We start from the raw sequence: 25,363 nt of genomic DNA, 5'->3' as shown, positions 1-25,363 counted from the left end.
AGTATTTAAAAGGGTGTGCACCTCTGTACGGGTGTTCGCTATGTGAAGCACGAAAGTTTCACGGGCCGAACTCAAGGCCACCTCTCTCTGAGACAAAAGAGCTCTTATTCTTGCCATGCCGTTGAAATCTGCTCCCAAGGTTGGTATTTGTGGCGAGATTGAAAACTCCCTATGTTCATGTGTGGGAGGAAATAGAACATTTCTGCAGCAAATAACCCGTTCACTTACTGTTACGATAAAAGGAATACTTTTAATTAACCCAGAACAATCTTCATTATTGAGCATCAAATAACTACCATTTTCCAACAACTTGAACGTGGGGATGATAGCAGGAACTGGCGTGCCTTGCAACACGCAAGCCATATTTGGTCGGTGTTTGTTGCATGAACCGTGTAACTGTATGTGCCTACACATTAGTGAATGATCTGGCGTCTCAGTGCATTCCTCTCCATTCAGATAAACTTCTTGATCATCTTTGAAACATCTGTATGTGTATGGAAGCGACCAGACCTCATGAAGAAAAGCACTACCTAAAGGTTCATAACGACCTATTGGTATATATTTCATACAATTTGAAAACTTATATAAAGCAAAAGGCAGCGTTATTAAACCGTGGATAAGGCACGTTGCCAAAAAACCCGCAATCCTCTGCTGATGATGTCACTGAGCATGTCATGAATGATGTAATATGTGACATCATCAGCAGTGGATTACGGGTAATAGTATCTCTAGTTTACTCCCCTATAGCTGTCTTTCTTTTAACATAAGTGTCTGTTTCCTTCCCTTATACTTACTGTTTTTGGTTCGCTTCCGGTTCGCGTACCGGCGAGCGAACTGGGAAGCGAACTAAGAGAAATAGAGGTTGGCACAGTTCCAAATATTGTACCAATTTTTTAATAACGGGGAGGTAGTTCTGAAAATAACTTTTTTTTTTATTGTTTTTGTTGTTATATATTTTTTTTATTATTTTTCTGAACATTTTTTTACTTTTTTTGAATTTTTCTGAACAGTTTTATATTTTTTTGGGTTTTTCTTGGAGGGGCAATGAAAACGATTCATTGTAAAGGGCTCAACAGGAGCAACAAAACAAAAAAAAAGTATTTATTATTTTGGGCGTTTCGTACAAACTTGCATATGATAGTCAATAGCTCTGTTGATCAGAGTGATGCTTCTTTCTCCGTAGCAAATGAATCCATCGCAATGTACGCAGACGTGTTTTACTTCACCAAATCTCATTTGTATATTTGGCACTATCTCCCTGCCCTCTGGTCCCGTTACTTCCGGTACAACAGATCTTCTGGCCATAATAGGGAGATTATCTAGGTCGTTCCGAAACTGTGCAGCACTGTAGTTGTTAGGATGCCACCTAGTCATATGGCGATGCATTGTGTAGTTTCCGAAACTGTATTTTTTCTCGGTCCCTCTGGACAGTCTATCTTGACATATAAGGCAAGTTACGTATCTTGCATTTACTTTTTTCTGACCTTTGGGAATTTTAAAAAATTGCCAAATGAAGTTTTCTTTCCGGTGAGACGTCCTGGGCTCCTCAGGCAAAAACTGCCTCTCTTCGTGCTCGTCGTCCTGTTCCTCTTCTTCCTCTTCTTGTTGAATTATAACTTGAGCAGGTGGTCCACTCTTCCTTGGATGTGGTGGAGGTGGTGGGGAAGCACCAGCTGAAGCTACTAAAGAAGCCATTGCTCAGTGATCACAAAGGGTCTTTCTCTCACAATGATGAAAGTCAGAGTGAGGAAAGAAGGAGGGATTTTCATCATTTGGGAAAAACAAGAGTTCTCAACCAATGAAAAGTGTTCATTTTAGATTATATGACCTAGTCTTACATCATTAGGAAACCAAAAGTGAAATGAACCAATGAAAAGTGTTATTACCAAGTCACATGACCTGCTGTGTTTACGTTAAGCGCTTTGCAGGGCCTCCCGGTTTGCTTCCAGAAACCTGCGCTTTGCGACTCGCTTCGCGTACCAGTTCGCTAACGTAGCACGTCATATGACGTATCACGCGACAACGTGAAACGTCATGCGGACGGGAGGCGTCACGATGTTGTTTTCTAACGCGGCAGTTGCGGTAAAGAAACGTTTACCGGCTCGCGGTCTATTTCGCGGCATCAAGGTCAGCTAACGGGAAGCTTCCCGATTCGCGAAGCGGGAACGAAGAAAAAAAAATATTAAAAAAAAAAATTATTCATAAACATATAAAATATATTTTTGGATTTAAAGAAGAATACATTTTACAGCTACAGATATTAACTGTTAAAAAACCAATGAAATTCACTGAAAAAACCATAGGTTATAGACCATATATAGTTAGGAATTAGCATTTACAAAACCTTGAAAATTCACTGAAAAAACCATAGGTTATAGACCATATATAGTTAAGAATTAGCATTTACAAAACCTTATTTTACACACACAAAAGCATTGAAATTCCATATATAGTTAGTTGCACTAACTATATATCGCGCACCCGCAATCCACTGCTGATGATGTCACATATTACATCATTCATGACATGGTCAGTGACATCACTGATGACATCACTGATGACATCTCAAATGACATCACTGATGACATCACTGATGACATCTGATTTGACATCAATGAACACATCACTGATGATATCATTCATGTGACAATACAATGCATCTCCTCACATTTTAATATAACCTCTGTTTCACCCAGTGTTAAATACAGAGTATAATTTTTGAAACCATTGACACACCAATACTACTTACTACATACGCACTCACTGATTCCTATGTCTACACACACATTCACTCATTCACCCATACAATCATTCATACATACAATCATTCATCTTTACAACACTATCATATGCACTCATACACCTATACAGGCACTCACAGTCTGCCACTCATCCATGGAGTTACTCACACACGTAGTCAGTCCTGTTAAAGAATCAATGACACTTCCATTTTCTTGTCTATACAGTTAAACATAGAGCACCTTACATTTTCAAACATATACTAACACATACTTACCTTCTTATAGAATCATTGATACAAGTACACATTGATCTGCACAGAGTCACACACCTCCCAGCCAGCCAGCCACACACACACTCAGTCTCCCATACAAATACTTGGACAATCAATCAGTAACCCATATAGTTAATCATATAGCTACTGATCAACACATGCAGCAGTTTACAGAACAACAGACATAATGATGCTCAAATTAAGATAGTTTAGTCACTAACCCATGCACTCAGTGAGACACATTTAATCACTCACTTATACATTCAGTCATGCACCTACTAAATCCTTTGTCCAGACACTTATACTTCCACTCATTCTTCAATATGTAAGACACATTTTAACTTTACAGAAACACACAGTCACTGGATGATGTCATCAGTGATGTCATCAGTGATGTCATTTGAGATGTCATCAGTGATGTCATCAGTGATGTCATTTGAGATGTTATCAGTGATGTCATTTGAGATGTCGTCAGTGATGTCATCAGTGATGTCATTTGAGATGTCATCAGTGATGTCATCAGTGATGTCACTGACCATGTCATGAATTATGTAATATGTGACATCATCAGCAGTGGATTGCGGGTGCGCGATATATAGTTAGTGCAACTAACTATATATGGAATTTCAATGGTTTTGTGTGAGTAAAATAAGGTTTTGTAAATGCTAATTCCTAACTATATATGGTCTATAACCTATGGTTTTTTCAGTGAATATATATATATATATATATATATATATATATATATATATATATATATTACCTACTGGCGGTTGCCAGTAGGTAGTTATAGTTAGGACCTAGTTTCCATAGGAAATCCGTATAAACATTCTATTTGGAATAACTTCGGCGCCGGTGGACGAATCTTTGCTCTCCAAGAAAATGGCCTGCTCCGCCCTGCTCCTTCCCTGAAAGTTTGGGGGTGATTCATCAAGCGGGGGCCAAGAAAAAAGGGGAGTCCAAAATGTGTTTTCCCCATGCAATTTTCCATAGGACCTTTAGCCAGGGCTACAGCCCGAACGGCTGAACGGAATTACACCAATTTTGGCAAAAAGGTAGAGTTTGGTTCGCAGATTACCCTTTTTGTTAAATGGTGTAAATCCGTTCAGTAGTTCCTGAGAAAATCAAAAGTAAAATCATAGATATATCTATAGGCGCTTACCATACGTGTACGGTAAGAGTACGGGTAAGCGTACCATTACGAGCACGAGCTGCATGCTCATTGGCTGTCAACTGTCTGTCAACACTCCAAACCAGGAAGTGTTGGCAGCCATCTTGTGCCTCGGTAGAACCGAGACACAAGAATGTAGTAAAAGAAATGTGAAAAACAAGCAAAGGGGGTCCCACAAGGACCCCCAAAGTCCCACAATGTATTATTAATATGTTTTTTATCACGGCGTACGCATATGGTACGTGTACGCGGTGAAAAAAAAAAAAAACGAAGTCCGCTTTATTCTCAATTAGCCCCCGGGGGGCCAAATCCCGGGGGTAATTTTTTACGTAACGGGGGGCCAAGAGGGGCCCCGGGGACCACCACCCGCCAGGGCTTTTTTATGATGTATGCGGGGGGCTCATGGCCCCCCGTAGCCTCGAGGACCTCCACCCCCCGGGGCTTTGTTGTTGATTGTTGGGATAGGGGCCACGCGGCCCCCCCTCCTGGAGCCTTTGATGGCCCAGCTCCCGCAGTGTCCCGCGGTGCCTACCCCCGGGACACTGCTGTTTGCACTGCAAACTGCTGTTTGCTATGGTAGGGCAGGCAGGAGTCTCGCGGCTCCCACCCTACCACAGCAAACCGCTTTCCTATTTGAAAGAGAGAGTAGGTTAACCTGCTCTCCCTTGCAAGTAGGAAAGCAGATTGCTTTTCGTGAGAGAGAGCAGCATGTAAGCTGCTCTCTTTGACGAAAAGCAATGCCGGATCCCGAAGGACGCGGGGGACCCTGGGGACTTTGGGGCTGCCCCCACGGTCCCCAACGTTATATTTGAGCCCCAGGGATGGGGTCCCTGGGGATTATAAAAAATTAGTGATAGAGGCTATTTTTTTTCCAGTAAGCGTACCTAAGCAAGAAAAATCCAAATATTTTTAGATATTTATGAAGTGGATGTGTTTACATGTTGGGTGGCTCTAAAAAGAGCCCTTGTATTTATTGGGAGATTTTAGTATCTACAAGTAAGTACCGATGCAGAGTCTAAAGTTCAAGAGGAAGACTCTGTTTCCCTTATTTGTAAAATGTACACCATCCCTCCTATAGATGCCATGCATATTGAAGCGCAGATTGTTATGGTAAATGGACCCCATTCTATAGTCTCGGAAAAAAGCAGAAACAGATTTATTCACATGTTTCCTAGCTTTGTCAATTTGTGGACAAAATTGATTGGACCAGTTCCCAATTCTGCCATTGACATATATTAGAATAGACAAAGGTAGTTTGGGGGAAAAGTGACATCAGTTTAGTAAAGGTGTCCTTCATAAACATTTCCAGACCTACCCCAGTCAAAGTGCCTAGGTCATTGCCACCACAGTGCACAATTATGAGGTCAGGGTGTTGGAGCTGCAAAAAGGATTTCACCAATGGCATCAATTAATGCCACTTTAACACTCTCTGTCCAATCCATTTAATGTCTACATTTGGTAAACCTAGGTCTTTGTGAATTCCTTTCTGTGTGCGTAACTTTGGCTCCAGAAAATAAAGCTGTGTCCCACAATCCACACTCTAAACATCTTGAAGAGAGGTCTGGATGCACTCAGATGGTTTCTGTAAATGAAAGGGCAGTTTGAAGATTTTTTTTCCTCTAAAATGGCGGATAAGTGGACTTTCAAAAAAGCAAAGAAGTGATTGGTTGTTTGAAAACTTTTTAGATCGAAAACTAGGGTGAAATTTTCTGTTTTTTAAAAGCCTGTTATTTATTGGTTAAGAAAAAGTGATAGAAAAGAACATTGAAGATAAGCTGGTATATTGAGAAGTCAAGCACACTTGCTGTTTTGATTTCCAACAATGTATGATGAACTTTTCACCTGTGTGCTCAGTTAGGTGTTCTCTGAAGTATTTCTATGGTAACTGGCAGATTGTGGAATGAGGAAAGGGTTGAAAGTTTTGTCAGGTGGAAAGGGTTCAAAAGTTCAAGTAATAGAAAAGTGTGTTTCATTTTGATTTAATGTGGGAATAAATGTGATTTGTTATTTGTTTGTATATGTATGTTGATTGAGTGTGTAGATTGACAGGAAATGTTTGCTGTTTGCTATAGGACTTCCTGACTCCCTAGGATTGCTTAGGTAGTTTTACAATGATCCCCAATGTCGAAATCCTTTTTTTTTTTGCTTGCTTAGGTACCTTTACGGGACGACTTACAGACTTTGCACCCCATGTCATACATTCGAGCATGGTACACGCACGGTAAATCTACCGTAAACAAAACATAGTCTCTATGACTAATGTTTTATAATCCCCGGGGACCCCATCCCCCGCGGCTATAACTATATGTTTGCGGGGTGCTTATGATCCCCACACAGCCCCGGGGATCGCCACCCCCGGGGCTTTTAAAAAAAAAAAATAATAATTGGAATAGACACATTTGGGGGGCTCAAGCCCCCCCACCCGCCCGGGGACCGTCACCTCCCCGGGGCTCTAATATTTAAAATAGGGGGGTCCGTGACGGACCCCCAGCCCCGGGGACCACCACCCCCTGGGGCTTTACAATTGTTGGGAGGGGGGCCGTGTGGCCCCCCTCCTGGAGCCTTTCAGGGCCCTGGGGATCGCCCTCCCCCAGGGTCGGCTCCTGCAGTGTCCCGGGGTGCCTGCCCCCAGGACACTGCTGTTTGCTATGGTAGGGCGGAAGCCTTGCGGCTCCCACCCTCCCACAGCAAACCGCTTTCCTATTTGCAAGAGACAGCAGGTTAACCTGCTCTCTCTTTCAGGTAGGAAAGCAGATTGCTTTTCGTCAGAGAGAGCAGCATGTAAGAAACTGTCTCTGATGAAAAGCAATGCCGGCTCCCGCCGGATGCGGGGAACCGGCTGGGACCGTGGGGTCTTTGGGGCTCCCCCCACGGTCCCAAACGTTATATTTGAGCCCCGGGGGTTGGGGTCACCGGGGATTATAAAAAATTACTAATACCGGTTTGTTTGTTTTTTACGGTAGACTTACCGTATGCGTACCATGCACGTACGTACGATGTACGGTGCAAAGTCTGTAAGTTGTCCCGTAAGCGTACTAGGCATTTATGTGTTTATGTGTTGATTGCTTCTAATGAAACCTTTTCTCTTTATTAGTACTTATAAGCAAGTACTTATGCATAGTCTAAAGTTATTGAGGAGCAGTGTTTCATAGCGTGCTGAACTTTTGACCTCTGTTGACAGTTTACTTTTGCATGATCTGTTGGGGGTAGGGTGGAAAGTTATGTCAGTTGGAAAGGTTTGAAATGTTGAACCAGTAGAAATGTGTGTTTGGTTTTGAGTTGTTGTGTGAAGGAATTTGATTTGTTATTAACTTGTATATATGTGTAAATTGAGATGGAAAATGTGCCATTTGTTGGTTCTGATGCAAGCACTGAAGCAGAGAGATTCTGTGTAAGACTATCTGCTGTGTGAGTGGCATTCTTCTTAATCTACCAATCAGTTTGAGAGGTGAGTTGATAACTTGTAAGGTACTGTATGTGGTGCATTTTATTTTTAGTAAGAGCAATGTGTTTATCCTTGTAAAGTTTGTAGAATCATATTCTTTGAGTGTGTGTGCATTTGGATAACTATTGTGATACAAATCATTTGGTAAGTTAATGTGTTTAGTTTGTCACATTTGTGCAATAAAGGGCAGTACTAAAAATGTAGAATGTGTGCAGTCACTTTTTTAGTTGTACTATACTTAATAGTGTAGCTTGTTTAGAATCAGGCTTGTGTTCTAAATCTATCATTTTGTGGTCAGTATACATATACTGCTGCATACACTTTTGGGCAGATTTACAAGCCCTTTGGGCCTCTTTCTTGTTCTATTGTGTCTCATTTTTGGATGTAATGTTGGCAAACATTTAATGCAGCAAATTGAAAATGTATTTGCAAAATGAGTCAGGATTGTCCACTGAAATGTAGTGGTCATATAGATGGAATGTGTTCAGTCAGTTAAACATTTTAGTGTGGTAAATGTGTTTTGGTAAAATGTATGGTTTTAATTTTTTTGTCTAGAATCACACTGAGCGTCTGTGTAAATTAAGGAATTATACTTGCACCTTTACCATAATCTCCGCAGTCTCTCCTCACAGTCTACCTCTCTCTGCTCATACTGTCTCCTCTCTTCGGATGTCTCCCCTCTTTCTTTATTTACACTTGTCTTTCTTCATAGTGCTGCTTGTTCTCATAGTCCCTTCTGTCCTCTTAGTCCCTCTTTGTCCTCATTGTGTCTTCTGTCTCCTAATAGTCCCCCTTCTTTTTATACTCCCTTCTCTGACTTCTTAATCCTCCCTCTCTCATCATACCTCTCTCTTACGAATTCCCCAGTCAGTATACATAGGCTTCTGCATACACTCTTGGGCAGATTTACAAGCCCCTTGGGCCTCTTTCTTGTTCTATTGTGTCTCATTTTTGGATGTAAGTTTGGCAAAAAATTAATGCAGCAAATTGGAAATGTATTTGCAAAATGAGTCAGGATTGTCTATTGAAATGTAGTGGTTATATACATGGAATGTGTTCAGTCAATTAAACATTTTAGTGTGGGTAATGTGTTTTAGTAAAATGTATGGTTTTAAATTTTTTTGTCTAGAATCACACCGAGCATCTGTGTAAATTAAGGAATTATACTTGCACCTTTTTCCATAATCTCCACAGTCTCTCCTCATAGTCTACCTCTCTCTGCGTATACTGTCCCCTCTCTTATGATATTTCCCCTCTTTCTTTATTTTCACTTGCCTTTTTTCATAGTGCTGCTTGTTCTCATAGTCCCTTCTGTCCTCTTAGTCCCTCTCTGTCCTCATTGTCTCCTCTGTCTACTAATAGTCCCCCTTCTTTTTATACTGCCTCCTCTGTCCTCTTAATCCACCCCTCTCAGCATACCTCCTTCTGACCAATTCCCCAGTCAGTATACATAGACTGTTTCATACATTCTTGGGCAGATTTACAAGCCCCTTGGGCCTCTTTCTTGTTCTATTGTGTCGCTTTTTTGGACGTAATGTTGGCAAAACATTAATGCAGCAAATTGGAAATGTACTTGCAAAATCAGTCAGGATTGTCTATTTAAATGTAGTGGTCATATACATGGAATGTGTTCAGTCAGTTAAAGTTTTAGTGTGGTAAAAGTGTTTTGGTAAAATGTATGGTTTTAATTTTTTTGTCTTGAATAACACTGAGCATCTGTGTAAATTAGGGAAATATACTTGCACCTTTTTCCATAATCTCCCCTATCTCTCCTCACAGTCTACCTCTCTCTGCTTATACTGTCCCCTCTCTTCTGATATTTCCCCTCTTTCTTTATTTTCACTTGTCTTTCTTCATAGTGCTGCTTGTTCTCATAGTCCTTTCTGTCCTCTTAGTTCCTCTCTGTCCTCATTGTCTCCTCTGTCTGCTAATAGCCCCTCTTCTTTTTATACTCCCTCCTCTGACCTCTTAATCCTGCCTCTCTCATGATACCTCCCTGTTAACAATTCCCCAGTCAGTATACATAGACTGCTGCACAAACTCTTGGGTAGATTTACAAGCCCCTTGGGCCTCTTTCTCATTCTATTGTGTCTCATTTTTGGATGTAATGTTGGCAAAAAATTAATGCAGCAAATTGGAGATGTATTTGCAAAATGAGTCATGATTGTCTATTGAAATGTAGTGGTTATATACATGGAATGTGTTCAGTCAATTATACGTTTTAGTGTGGGAAATGTGTTTTAGTAAAATTTATGGTTATAAATTGTTTGTCTAGAATAACACTGAGCGTCTGTGTAAATTAAGGAATTATACTTGCACCTTTTTTCATAATCTCCGCTGTCTCTCCTCACAGTCTACCTCTCTCTGCTTATAATGTCCCCTCTCTTCTGATATTTCCAATTTCTTTATTTTCATTTGTCTTTCTTCATATTGTTGCTTTTTCTCGTAGTGCCTTATGTTCTCTTAGTCCCTCTCTGTCCTCATTGTATCCTGTGTCTCCTAAAAGTCCCCCTTCTTTTTATACTCCCTCCTCTGACTTCTTAATCCTCCCTCTCTCATCATACCTCCCTCTTAACAATTCCGCAGTCAGTATACATAGACTGCTGCATACACTCTTGGACAGATTTACAAGCCCCTTGCGCCTCTTTCTTGTTCTATTGTGTCTCATTTTTGGATGTAATGTGGGCAAAAAAATAATGCAGCAAATTGGAAATGTATTTGCAAAATGAGTCAGGATTGTCCACTGACATGTAGTGGTCATATACATAGAATGTGTTCAGTCAGTTAAAGGTTTTAGTGTGGTAAATGTGTTTTAGTATAATGTATTGTTTTAAATTTGTATGTCCAGAATCACACTGAGCGTGTATGTAAATTAAGGAATTATACTTGCACCTTTTCCATAATCTCCGCAGTCTCTCCTCACAGTCTACCTCTCTCTGCTATTACTGTCCCCTCTCTTCTGATATTTCCCCTCTTTCTTTATTTTCACTTGTCTTTTTTCATAGTGCTGCTTGTTCTTGTAGTGCCTTCTGTTCTCTTAGTCCCTCTCTGTCCTCACTGTCTCCTCTGTCTCCTAATAGTCTCCCTTCTTTTTATACTCCCTCCTCTGACCTTTTAATCCTCCCTGTCTCATCATATCTCCGTCTTAACAATTCCCCAGTCAGTAGACATAGACTACTGTATACATTCTTCGGCAGATTTACAAGCCCCTAGGGCCTCTTTCTTGTTCTATTGTGTCCCATTTGTGGAGGTTATGTTGGCAAAAAAATAATGCAGCAAATTGGAAATTAATTTGCAAAATGAGTCAGGATTGTCCACTGAAATGTAGTGGTCATATACATGGAATGTGTTCAGTCATTTAAACGTTTTAGTGTGGTAAATGTGTTTTGGTATAATGTATGTATTTACATTTTTTGTCTAGAATCACACTGAGCATCTGTGTACATTAAGGAATTATACTTGCACCTTTTTACATATCTCCGCAGTATCTCCTCCCAGTCTACCACTCTCTGCTTATAATGTCCCCTCTCTTCTGATATTTCCCGTCTTTCTTTATTTTCACTTGTCTTTCTTCATAGTGCTTCTTCTTTTCATAGTCCCTTCTGTCCTCTTAGTCCCTCTCTGTCCTCATTGTCTCGTCTGTCTCCTAATAGTCCCCTTCATTTTATACTCCCTCCTCTGTCCTCTTAATCCTCCCTCTCTCATCATACCTCCCTTTTAACAATTCCCCAGTCAGTATATATAGACTGCTGCATGCACTCTTGGGCAGATTTACAAGCCCCTTGGGACTCTTTCTTGTTCTATTGTGTCTCCTTTCTGCATGTAATTTTGGCAAAGAATTAATGCAGGAAATTGGAAATGTATTTGCAAAATGAGTCAGGATTGTCCACTGAAATGCAGTGGTCATATACATGGAATGTGTTCAGTCAGTTAAACGTTTTAGTGTGGTAAATGTGTTTTGGTCAAATGTATGGTATTACATTTTTGTCTAGAATCACACTGAGCATCTGTGTAAATTAAGGAATTATACTTGCACCTTTTTCCATAATCTCCGCAGTCTCTCCTCACAGTCTACCTCTCTTTGCTTATACTTCCCCTCTCTTCTGATAATTTCCCCTCTTTCTTTATTTTCACTTGTCTTTCTTCATAGTGCTGCTTGTTCTCATAGTCCCTTCTGTCCTCTTAGTCCATCTCTGTCCTCATTGTCTCCTCTGTCTCCTATTAGTCTCCCTTCTATTTATACTCCCTCCTCTGACCTCTTAATCCTCCCTGTCTCATCATATCTCCATCTTAACAATTCCCCAGTCAGTATATATAGACTACTGCATACACTCTTGGCAGATTTACAAGCCCCTTGGGCCTCTTTCTTGTTCTATTGTGTCCCTTTTTTGGATGTAATGTTGGCAAAAAAATAATGCAGCATATTGGAAATGTATTTGCAAAATAAGTCAGGAAGGTCTATTGAAATGTAGTGGTTATATACATGGAATATGTTCAGTCATTTAAACGTTTTAGTCTGGGAGATGTGTGTTAGTAAAATGTATGTTTTTACAATTTTTTGTCTAGAATCACACCGAGCGTCTGTGTAAATTAAGGAATTATACTTGCACCTTTTTCCATTATCTCCGCAGTCTCTCCTCACAGTCTACCTCTCTCTGCTCATACTGTCCTCTCTCTTCTGATATTTTCCCTCTTTCTTTATGTTCACTTGTCTTTCTTCAGAGTGCTGCTTGTTTTCATAGTCCCTTCTGTCCTCTTAGCCCCATTCTGTCCTCATTGTCTCCTCTTTCTCCTAATAGTCCCTCTTCTTTTTATACTCCCTTCTCTGACTTCTTAATCCTCTCTTTCTCATCATACCTCCCTCTTAACAATTCCCCGGTCAGTATACATAGACTGCTGCATACACTCTTGAGCAGATTTACAAGCCCCTTGGGCCTCTTTCTCGATCTATTGTGTCTCATTTTTGGATGTAATATTTTGCAAAGAAATAATGCAGCAAATTGTAAATGTATTTGCAAAATGAGTCAGGATTGTCCACTGAAATGTTGTGGTCATATACATGCAATGTGTTCAGTCATTTAAACGTTTTAGTGTGGTAAATGTGTTTTGGTAAAATGTATGGTTTTACATTTTTTGTCTAGAATCACACTGAGCATCTGTGTAAATTAAGGAATTATACTTGCACCTTTTTCCACAATCTCCACAGTCTCTCCTCACAGTCTACCTCTCTCTGCTTATACTGTCTCCTCTCTTCTGATAATTTCCCCTCTTTCTTTATTTTCACTTGTCTTTCTTCATAGTGCTGCTTGTTCTCATAGTCCCTTTTGTCGTCTTAGTCCCTCTCTGTCCTCATTGTCTCCTCTGTCTCCTAATAGTCTCCCTTCTTTTTATACTCCCTCCTCTGACCTCTTAATCTTCCCTTTCTCATCATATCTCAGTCTTAACATTTCCCCAGTCTGTATACATAGACTACTGCATACACTCTTGGGCAGATTTACAAGCCCCTTGGGCCGCTTTCTTGTTCTATTGTGTCCCATTTTTGGATGTAATGTTGGCAAAAAAATAATGCAGCATATTGGAAATGTATTTGCAAAATGAGTCAGGAAGGTCTATTGAAATGTAGTGGTTATATACATGGAATGTGTTCAGTCAGTTAAAAGTTTTATTGTGGGAAATGTGTTTTAGTAAAATGTATGGTTTTACTTTTTTTGTCTAGAATCACACTGAGCGTATGTGTAAATTAAGGAATTATACTTGCACCTTTTTCCATAATCTCCACAGTCTCTCCTCACAGTCTACCTCTCTCTACTTATACTGTCCCCTCTCTTCTGATATTTCCCCTCTTTCTTCATTTTAGCTTGCCTTTCTTCATAGTGCTGCTTGTTCTCATAGTCCCTTCTGTCCTCTTAGTCCCTCTCTGTCCTCATTCTCTCTTCTGTCTCATAATAGTCCCCCATCTTTTTATACTCCCTCCTCTGTCCTCTTAATCCTCCCTCTCTCAGCATACCTCCTTCTTAACAATTCCCCAGTCAGTATACATAGACTGCTGCATACGTTCTTGGGCAGATTTACAAGCCCCTTGGGCCTCTTTCTTGTTCTATCGTGTCTCATTTTTGGAGGTAATGTTGGCAAAGCAATAATGCAGCAAATTGGAAATGTACTTGCAAAATGAGTCAGGATTGTCTATTGAAATGTAGTGGTCATATACATGGAATGTGTTCAGTCAGTTCAAGTTTTAGTGTGGTAAAAGTGTTTTGGTAAAATGTATGGTTTTAAATTTTTTGTCTTGAATCACACTGAGCATCTGTGTAAATTAGGGAATTATACTTGCACCTTTTTCCATAATCTCCCCTATCTCTCCTCTCAGTCTACCTCTCTTTGCTTATACTGTCCCCTCGCTTCTGATATTGCCCTCTTTCTTTATTTTCACTTGTCTTTCTTCATAGTGCTGCTTGTTCTCATAGTCCCTTCTGTCCTCTTAGTTCCTCTCTGTCCTCATTGTCTCCTCTGTCTGCTAATAGCACCCCTTCTTTTTATACTCCCTCCTCTGACTTCTAAATCCTGCCTCTCTCATGATACCTCCCTGTTAACAATTCCCCAGTCAGTATACATAGACTGCTGAACACACACTCTTGGGTAGATTTACAAGCCCCTTGGGCCTCTTTCTCGTTCTATTGTGTCTCATTTTTGGATGTAATGTTGGCAAAAAATTAATGCAGCATATTGGAAATGTATTTGCAAAATGAGTCATGATTGTCTATTGAAATGTAGTGGTTATATACATGGAATGTGTTCAGTCAATTAAACGTTTTAGTGTGGGAAATTTGTTTTAGTAAAATTTACGGTATTCATTTTTTTTTCTAGTATCACACTGAGCATCTGTGTAAATTAGGGAATTATACTTGCACCTTTTTCCATAATCTCCCCTATCTCTCCTCTCAGTCTACCTCTCTCTGCTTATACCGTCCCCTCTCTTCTGATATTCCCCTCTTTCTTTATTTTCACTTGTCTTTCTTCATAGTGCTGCTTGTTCTCATAGTCCCTTCTGTCCTCTTAGTTCCTCTCTGTCCTCATTGTCTCGTCTGTCTCCTAATAGTCCCTTTCTTTTTATACTCCCTCCTCTGACTTCTTTATCCTCTCTTTCTCATCATACCTTCCTCTTAACAATTCCCCAGTCGGTATACATAGACTGCTGCATACACTCTCGGAAAGATTTATAAGCCCCTTGCGCCTCTTTCTTGTTCTATTGTGTCTCATTTTTGGATGTAATTTTGGCAAAAAAATAATGCAGCAAATTGGAGTTGTATTTGCAAAATGAGTCAGGATTGTCCACTGAAATGTAGTCGTCATATACATGGAATGTGTTCAGTCATTTAAACGTTTTAGTGTGGTTAATGTTTTTTGGTAGAATGTATGGTTATACATTGTTTGTCTAGAATCACACTGAGAATCTGTGTAAATTAAGGAATTATTCTTGTCACTTTTTCCATAATCTCCACAGTCTCTCCTCACAGTCTACCTCTCTCTACTTATACTGTCCCCTCTCTTCTGATATTTCCCCTCTTTCTTTATTTTCATTTGTCTTTCTTCATATTGTTGCTTGTTCTCCTAGTGCCTTATGTCCTCTTAGTCCCTCTCTGTCCTCATTGTCTCCTGTGTCTCCTAATAGTCCCCCATCATTTTATACTCCCTCCTCTGACTTCTTAATCCTCCCTTCACTCATCATATCTCCCTCTTAACAATTCCGCAGTCAGTATACATACACTACTGCATACCCTCTTGGACAGATTTACAAGCCCCTTGCACCTCATTCTTGTTCTATTGTGTCTCATTTTTGGATGTAATGGTGGCAAAAAAATAATGCAGCAAATTGGAAATGTATTTGCAAAATGAGTCAGGATTGTCCACTGAAATGCTGTGGTCATATACATGGAATGTGTTCAGTCATTTAAACGTTTTAGTGTGGTAAATGTGTTTTTGTAAAACGTATAGTTTTAAATTGTTTGTCTAGAATCACACTGAGAATCTGTGTAAATTAAGGAATTATACTTGCACTTTTTCCATAATCTCCACAGTCTCTCCTCACAGTCTACCTCTCTCTACTTATACTGTCCCCCCTCTTCTGATATTTCCCCTCTTTCTTTATTTTCACTTGCCTTTCTTCATAGTGCTGCTTGTTCTCATAGTCCCTTCTGTCCTCTTAGTCCCTCTCTGTCCTCATTGTCTCCTCTGTCCCCCTTCTTTTTATACTCCCTCCTCTGTCCTCTTAATCCACCCTCTCTCAGCATACCTCCTTTTTAACAATTCCCCAGTCAGTATACATAGACTGTTGCATACATTCTTCGGCAGATTTACAAGCCCCTTGGGCCTCTTTCTTGTTCTATTGTGTCTCATTTTTGGACGTAATGTTGGCAACACATTAATGCAGCAAATTGGAAATGTACTTGCAAAATCAGTCAGGATTGTCTATTGAAATGTAGTGGTCATATACATGGAATGTGTTCAGTCAGTTAAAGTTTTAGTGTGGTAAAAGTGTTTTGGTAAAATGTATGGTTTTAAATTTTTTGTCTTGAATCACACTGAGCATCTGTGTAAATTAGGGAAATATACTTGCACCTTTTTCCATAATCTCCCCTATCTCTCCTCACAGTCTACCTCTCTCTGCTTATACTGTCCCCTCTCTTCTGATATTTCCCCTCTTTCTTTATTTTCACTTGTCTTTCTTCATAGTGCTGCTTGTTCTCATAGTCCTTTCTGTCCTCTTAGTTCCTCTCTGTCCTCATTGTCTCCTCTGTCTGCTAATAGCCCCTCTTCCTTTTATACTCCCTCATCTGACCTCTTAATCCTGCCTCTCTCATGATACCATCCTGTTAACAATTCCCCAGTCAGTATACATAGACTGCTGCACACACTCTTGGGTAGATTTACAAGCCCCTTGGGCCTCTTTCTCGTTCTATTGTGTCTTTTTTTTGGATGTAATGTTGGCAAAAAATTAATGCAGCAAATTGGAGATGTATTTGCAAAATGAGTCATGATTGTCTATTGAAATGTAGTGGTTATATACATGGAATGTGTTCAGTCAATTATACGTTTTAGTGTGGGAAATGTGTTTTAGTAAAATTTATGGTTATAAATTGTTTGTCTAGAATCACACTGAGCGTCTGTGTAAAGGAAGGAATTATACTTGCAACTTTTTTCAGAATCTCCGCTGTCTCTCCTCACAGTCTACCTCTCTCTGCTTATAATGTCCCCTCTCTTCTGATATTTCCAATTTCTTTATTTTCATTTGTCTTTATTCATATTGTTGTTTTTTCTCGTAGTGCCTTATGTTCTCTTAGTTCCTCTCTGTCCTCATTGTATCCTGTGTCTCCTAAAAGTCCCCCTTCTTTTTATACTCCCTCCTCTGACTTCTTAATCCTCCCTCTCTCATCATACCTCCCTCTTAACAATTCTGCAGTCAGTATACATAGACTGCTGCATACACTCTTGGACAGATTTACAAGCCCCTTGCACCTCTTTCTTGTTCTATTGTGTCTCATTTTTGGATGTAATGTGGGCAAAAAAATAATGCAGCAAATTGGAAATGTATTTGCAAAATGAGTCAGGATTGTTCACTGACATGTAGTGGTCATATACATAGAATGTGTTCAGTCAGTTAAAGGTTTTAGTGTGGTAAATGTGTTTTAGTAAAATATATGGTTTTAAATTATTATGTCCAGAATCACACTGAGCGTCTATGTAAATTAAGGAATTATACTTGCACCTTTTTCCATAATCTCCGCAGTCTCTCCTCACAGTCTACCTCTCTCTGCTTATACTGTCCCCTCTCTTCTGATATTTCCCCTCTTTTTTTATGTTCACTTGTCTTTCCTCATAGTGCTGCTTGTTCTCATAGTCCCTTCTGTCCTCTTAGTCTCTCTCTAGCCTCATTGTCTCCTCTATCTACTAATAGTTCCCCTTCTTTTTATACTCCCTCCTCTGACTTCTTAATCCTCCCTCTCTCATTATACCTCCCTCTTACCAATTCCCCAGTCAGTATACATAGACTGCTGCATACACTGTTGGGCAGATTTACAAGCCCCTTGGTCCTCTTTCTTGTTCTTTTTGGTCTCATTTTTAGATGTAATGTTGGCAAACAATTAATGCAGCAAATTGGAAATGTATTTGCAAAATGAGTCAGGATTGTCTATTGAAATGTAGTGGTTATATACATGGAATGTGTTAAGTCAGTTAAAGTTTTAGTGTGGTAAATGTGTTTTGGTAAAATGTATGGTTTAATTTTTTTTGTCTAGAATCACACTGAGCGTCTGTGTAAATTAAGGAATTATACTTGCACCTTTTTCCATAATCTTCCCTGTCTCTCCTCACAGTCTACCTCTCCCTGCCTATACTGTCCCCTATCTTCAGATATTTCTCCTCTTTCTTTATTTTCACTACTCTTTCTTCATAGTGCTGCTTGTTCTCATAGTCCCTTCTGTCCTCTTAGTTCCTCTCTGTCCTCATTGTCTCCTCTGTCTGCTAATAGTACCCATTCTTTTATACTACATTCTCTGACTTCTTAATCCTGCCTCTCTCATGATACCTCTCTTTAACAATTCCCCAGTCAGTATACATAGACTGCTGCATACACTCTTGGGCAGATTTACAAGCCCCTTGGTCCTCTTTCTTGTTCTTTTTGGTCTCATTTTTAGATGTAATGTTGGCAAAAAATTAATGCAGCAAATTGAAAATGTATTTGCAAAATGAGTCAGGATTGTCTATTGAAATGTAGTTGTTATATACATGGAATGTGTTAAGTCAATTAAACGTTTTAGTGTGGGAAATATGTTGTAATAACATGTATGGTTTTACATGTTTTTGTCTAGAATCACACTGAGCGTCTGTGTAAATTAAGGAATTTTACTTGCACCTTTTTCCATAATCTCCCCTGTCTCTCCTCACAGTCTAACTCTCTCTGCTTATACTGTCCGTCTCTTCTGATATTTCCCATCTGTCTTCATTTTCACTTGTCTTTCTTCATAGTGCTGCTGTTCTCAGAGTCCCTTCTGTCCTCTTAGTCACTCTCTTTCCTCATTGTCTCGTCTGTCTCCTAATAGTCCCCTTTCTTTTTATACTCCCTCCTCTGACTTCTTTATCCTCTCTTTCTCATCATACCTCCCTCTTAACAAATCTCCAGTCAGTATAGATAGACTGCTGCATACACTCTTGGAAAGATTTACAAGCCCTTTGGGCTTCTTTCTTGTGCTATTGTGTCTCATTTTTGGATGTAATGTTGGCAAAATAATAATGCAGTAAATTGGAACTGTATTTGCAAAATGAGTCAGGATTGTCCACTGAAATATTTATATAAACTTTTTGTGTCAACACCATAAAGCTGTTGTATTTCCGCAAATTGGTGCATTCCATGTTCCCCCATCAAATCCTTAATGCTCACAATGCCCTTCTGACCCCACTCTCTAAATACTGAATCAGCAAATATCTCTGCCGGAAGCGCTTTGTTGTTTAGTAATCGTGTGTATGCATTGTATCTTCCTAATCCATATTTCTTTTTAATTGCTGCCCATATCTTATATGCTGCAATCAGAGTTTTGAATTTTGTCATTTTGCAATAACCAACTTCAGTGTACTTTAGAAATAGATTTTTTATTTCCCCCACATCAATACTGCATACTGAAGTACCCTTGCCTGCTTGCTCTGGTGCCCCCCGATTCATTCCACCATTTATTGAAAAAACGCCGCCCAGTGATACATTTTAAAATCTGGAACTGCCCACCCACCTTTCTCTCTAGGGAGTGTCATATATCTCTGGGCCCGCCTCGTTTTCCCGTGCGCCCATAGGAACCTATTTACCATCTGCTCCAGAGCAGGATACCATTTTTGATCGAATGTTAGCGGATTTGACCGAAAGATATATAACAGTTTTGGCAACAGCATCAATTTTAATACGTTTGCTCGCCCCACTAATGTGAAATGTAAGTTATGCCATCTATCTAGATCTCTTTTTGCCTTTTTAATTACTGGTTCAATATTTGTTGCCACCACACTATCTAGATTCGCCGTTATTTCTACCCCCAGATATATACCTGAATCTACCACTTGGCTATCTGAGCACTGAACCTTGTTGTTTATAATAATCTGCGTTTTTGTTTTATTCAAGGAGTAACCAGCTATTCTGCCAAACAATACAGCTTCTCCCTCAATTTCCCTTATCGCTTCCATAGGAGCCAATGAAATAACAGCAACATCGTCGGCGTATGCCAGCACCTTATCTTCACCCCCCTAGACTTTACTGGTGCAATTCTCCTATTCCCCATTAATCTACGCAGCAGCGGGTCCAAATACATGGCGAAGAGCAGCGGGGAGCATGGACATCCCTGTCTAGTGCCCCGCTTGATTTCTAACATATTCGTATATTCCCCATTAACCCTCACCCGTGCTGTTGGAGCTTGGTAAAGCACCCGAATAGCCCGTATAAAATTATTCCCTATGCCAGCTCAGCGCAAAGATGACCATAGATAGTCCCAGGAGACTCAGTCAAATGCTTTCTCTGCGTCTAGTAGCATAACCGACATTGGGTCCCCTGAAACTTCTGTGGCATCAAATAATGTAATTACTCTCCGTATGTGTTCTGTCGTCCCCCTCCCTGGGATAAAACCGTGCTGCGTGTGGGTCACTATTGTGTCTATCACCCTTGAAAGCCTAGTGGCAAGAACTTTGGAGTAAACTTTGGCATCTGCGTTTAAGAGTGTGATTGGCCTGTAAGAGCCTGCCTCTGTCGGTGCCTTGCCTTTCTTAAGAATAATTACAATCTCTGCCCCCGCCCAAGACTTCGGTATTGACTGACCCTCCTGTGCCTGCTGCATTGTTTCCAAAATATGCTTAAAAATTCCTGCCTGGAAGGTTCTATAAAACTCCACTGGCAGCTGTTCTGTCCCTGCAGCTTGCCAACGCATGCATCACCTCTTCTTGCCGTATTGGTGAATCCAAGTCATCCTTATCTTCCTGTGTAAGGTATGGCGCTACTATGTTTGCCAGGTATTCGTGGGTTAAAACCTCATCAGTTTCCTGATCCTCGTTATAAAGTCTGGTATAGTATTGCCTGAAAACCTCTCTGATTCCAGATACTTCGATAATCAAACTCCCGTTGTTATCCGTAATTTCCTTTATCTACCCCTTGCCTCGTTCTGCCTAGTCCTGACCGCCAAGGTGTGTCCCACTCTCTCGCTATACTCATGGCAATGCTCCTTTCTTGCTGTGTAGAGCTCTGCTGCCTTTGCTGCCACATTTTCCCCTGCTTCTGCTTTTGCTCTAGCTAATTTTACCAGTGTCTGCTCTATGGGTACCCCTACCTGAATTAGCGCCACCAACTCTGCCTCCACTTCTGCAACCTGCTGGTATAACAAGGTCACCTTGGCCCTCTCATTTTTTTTGACTTGTTAGGCTATAACTAAGAGTTTCTCCGCGTGCACCTGCCTTGAAGGCGTCCGAGGTAAAGCCCGTGGTGGTGCTGTGCCAATTCGTCTCCCATTTGTCTTCTATCCACTTTTCCATGTTCTCAATATACTGTTTATCTTTTAATAACCTGCGTTCAAATGTCCATTTTTGTGGTGGTCCGGATTTTACTTTGGTCTCTAATGTGAGTATCAGTGGGTTGTGGTCTGATACAATGCATGGTATCCTTTCCATCTTTGCTTTCCCTATCAGCCTATTTGAGATCATAAAGAAGTCTAGCCTTGCAAGAACTTTGTGTGGTGCAGAAAAAAACGTGGCGCCATCATCCTGTGGTTTGATTGTGTTCCAGGCATCTGCCAATGAGTTGTTTCTTGTCATCTCTATAATTGCCCTACAAACACTTTTCTTCCGCCCCTGGTATTTCCCTGACCAACCTATGCCTAGCCCTCCGATGCCATTGATGTTAAAATCTCCCCCCAAGATTACTGTCGGGGCCCATGCCGAGAGCTCAGTATCTAAAAATGAAAAAATCTCTTGGTCATCCTCTGTTGATCCATAGATAGATCCTATCGTGATCCCATCCCCATACACTTGGCATTTCACGAGGGCCCATCTACCCAATACATCCTCTATTTTTTTCCTGACTGTTACTTGGTTTCTTTTAGCCAGTATTGCCACCCCTCTTGTCTTTGCCCCTTGTTTGGAGCATGCCAACACCTGATAGCCTAACTGGTCCAGAAGATACCCCTTGCTGCCTTCTATATATGTTTCCTGTAAGCACATGAAGTCCGCTCCTAAAGCTCTTACATAGGCTGCCACGAGCTGTCTTTTAACGCGATCATTCAACCCGCATACTTTAAATGTGATTATTCTGGTGCTCATCTTTTTTTCCCTTTTTTCTCCCTCTGCGTCTTACCCATCTATTTGGTGCTTACATCTTTTCTTTTTACTTGTACACCTAGCATGCTCCCTAGTGTCCTCCTACTGAACAACTTCCCTACTGTATCCTGTTCGATCCCCCCCTTGCATCCTCCAAAAGTGTGTCCTGTAGCCCCCTCCCACCCAACACCCCCTCCCACAGAAACCCTCCCCCTATGGGCAAATAGGTCATGCTTGACCTATGTGTAGCTGCTGTGTGTCCGCAGGTAGCCACGTCCCACCCTCCCGTCAGAATCCCTGTTCCATTTCAGTACCCCGTGACCCCTTTTATCATATTGTACCCTACCCTTGAATCATCTTACGGTGATCCTGCTTGAAATCCTATGCGATTAGATTTACTGGGATATTGCCCTCCCTTGCCCCCCTTTCTCCTTGCATTCCATCAAAAGTTCCTGTGCTTTTATTTCTGAAGAAAACATTCTGACCACCCCGTTTATCAAAACCTTCAGCCTTGATGGAAAGCGCAAATAAGCCTCAAGTCCCAGAGCTTGGAACGCCGGAATCATCTGCCTTAACCTCCATCTCCGCTCAACAGTTGCATGGCAAAAGTCAGGCCGCGCAAAAAAGGTGACCCCTTCAGCTGTTCTTTTTGCCTCGGGTCTTGCTCTGTCCATCACCTCTTGTCGCAGGATATAGTTCCAGAGGAAGACCAAGATTGCTCTAGGATTGCTACCTCCAGCACCTGCAGATCCCTTCTTCTGGAACAAGGGGAACCTGTGCGCCCTCTGTATCTCACTTTCCCAGTTCCAAGTTGTCAGCTCTGTAAAAGCATTTCTGAATAAGTTAATCACAAAGGCCAGCACGTCTTGTCCCTCAATTCCTTCGGCGACTCCCAAGAGTGTTACATTGTTGCGTCTTTGGCGGTTCTCGAAATCTTCGAGCTTCCACCTCATGTCTTCAGCCAAATTTTCCTGATCCCCCTTGAATTGCTGCCACTTAGATACTTCATCCTCTAAGTTTCCCGTTTGCTCTTCCACTTGGGCTACTCTTCCCGCCATAACTGCGTAAAGTCTGTTCATTTTCCTGAGAGCCCCTTGTATCTTTGACTCTTGCCTGGCCTTTCTTGATTCAGCCCTGGCCTCTCCCTGCATTTGTTTAAGGGTGCTAAATAACAATTCCATGGTGGGAGGATTTGAGGCCCCTTTATCGGCTGCTCCATGCTGGGCATCTGGGACTCCATTCACAATATATACAACTGAGATGTTGCATAATAATCCCAATCCAGCCTTTTGACTATCTCTCCTTGCTGGGGGCTGAACCTTTTACTCTGGGGCCCACTGGGATTCAGTGAAAATGTGGTGCTGGAATATGTTGCGAAACAAGGGGGTTGCACGATCAAAAGAATTTACTTTGTATTGATAAAAAGAAGGGCGGATGATTTAGGGAAACAAGGAGATAAATGGGTAGAGAGATTGGGGGTAGGGCAGGAAAACTTTCAGCTCTCATTAGAATTAGGTAGGAATACGCTTTGCTGTCGAGCCCTGCAGGCGCAACACTACAAAACCATATTTTCACTCTATTACACGCCAGCAAAAATTGCGCAATGGGGAGGTACTTCCGGAATCACATGCCCGCGCTGTAATAGTTTAGAAGCCGGGATGGCACACATGTTTGCTACCTGTCCAATATTGTTACCATTGCATAAGGAAATAGAAAAGTTCTTGGAAAACGCGATGGGTATTATTACAGAGCTGACACCAGCAAGGGTGGTCCTGGGAGTGGACGGGCAGTGTGCAGCCAATACATTTTTGTTTGTTGCAATGGCTGTGTTGAGACTCTGCGTAGCGTCAGCTTGGAAAGACCCGGCACCGCCCACTTTTCATCAATGACTGGCCAGGCTACTCTCTATTTATAACGTGGAGAGGGAGATATATGCAAGGAAATGTAAAAGGGGGAGGAATTTAGGCTTAAAAATATGGGAACCTATGGAAACCTGGAAGAAAAGATAGAATGGCAGGAAGATGGCAAGGTTAAGCTTTCCTTCTCAACAGGGGCCTGGTTTATGCTTTATATGTTCTTTTTGTATTTTCTTTTGTGATAATGTCATGTATTTGCTTTTATGAAAACTCACCCTCTTTCTTTTTGGTTTTCTTCTTTTTTCTTTCTTTTTTCTAATTTTTGTTGCTTCTCATGGCAAGTACTGAATTTGTATATGTAGAACAATAACGGTGTTTTGTTGTTTGTAAAGTGTCATGCAGCCAAGGGGGAGGGGTGGAGTAAATACCTAATAAAAATATTTTTTTTAAAAAGGATTGTCCACTGAAATGTAGTGGTCATATACATGGAATGTGTTCAGTCATTTAAACGTTTTAGTGTGGTAAATGTGTTTTGGTAAAATGTATGGTTTTAAATTTTTTGTCTTGAATCACACTGAGCATCTGTGTAAATTAGGGAAATATACTTGCACCTTTTTCCATAATCTCCCCTATCTCTCCTCACAGTCTACCTCTCTCTGCTTATACTGTCCCCTCTCTTCTGATATTTCCCCTCTTTCTTTATTTTCACTTGTCTTTCTTCATAGTGCTGCTTGTTCTCATAGTCCTTTCTGTCCTCTTAGTTCCTCTCTGTCCTCATTGTCTCCTCTGTCTGCTAATAGCCCCTCTTCCTTTTATACTCCCTCATCTGACCTCTTAATCCTGCCTCTCTCATGATACCACCCTGTTAACAATTCCCCAGTCAGTATACATAGACTGCTGCACACACTCTTGGGTAGATTTACAAGCCCCTTGGGCCTCTTTCTCGTTCTATTGTTTAGAATCACACTGAGCGTCTGTGTAATTTAAGGAATTATACTTGCATCTTTTTCCATAATCTCCGCAGTCTCTCCTCACAGTCTACCTCTCTCTGCTTATACTGTCCCCTCTCTTCTGATATTTTCCCTTTCTTTATTTTCATTTGTCTTTCTTCATAGTGCTGCTTGTTCTCGTAGTGCCTTCTGTTCTCTTAGTCCCTCTCTGTGCTCATTGCCTCCTCTGTCTCCTAATTGTCCCCCTTCTTTTTATATACCCTCCTCTGACCTCTTAATTCTTCCTAGGATATAGTAGTAAATAGTAATATGCATGGTGTCATATTTTTTGTCTAATATCACACTGTGTCTCTGTGTAGATTAAGGAATTATATTTTCCCCTTTTTTCATATTTTCTGCACTTAACATACTCCCTCTTCTATCCTCTTATTCCTTCCTCTCTGATTATACTACCTTCTTTTTCTTATATTTCCCTCTCTCCTTTTACTTCTCTTTTCTCTTCATATTTGCATTTCTTTTTGCAAACTTCCCCCACTCTTCATAATCTCTCCTGTCTTAATATTCATCCCTGTCATCATAGTTTTCACTGTGTCCTCA

The sequence above is a fragment of the Lissotriton helveticus genome, chromosome 4_1, assembly GCF_964261635.1.
Source record: "Lissotriton helveticus chromosome 4_1, aLisHel1.1, whole genome shotgun sequence".
Taxonomy (NCBI): Eukaryota; Metazoa; Chordata; class Amphibia; order Caudata; family Salamandridae; genus Lissotriton; species Lissotriton helveticus.
Note: the sequence above shows the minus strand (reverse complement) of the source record.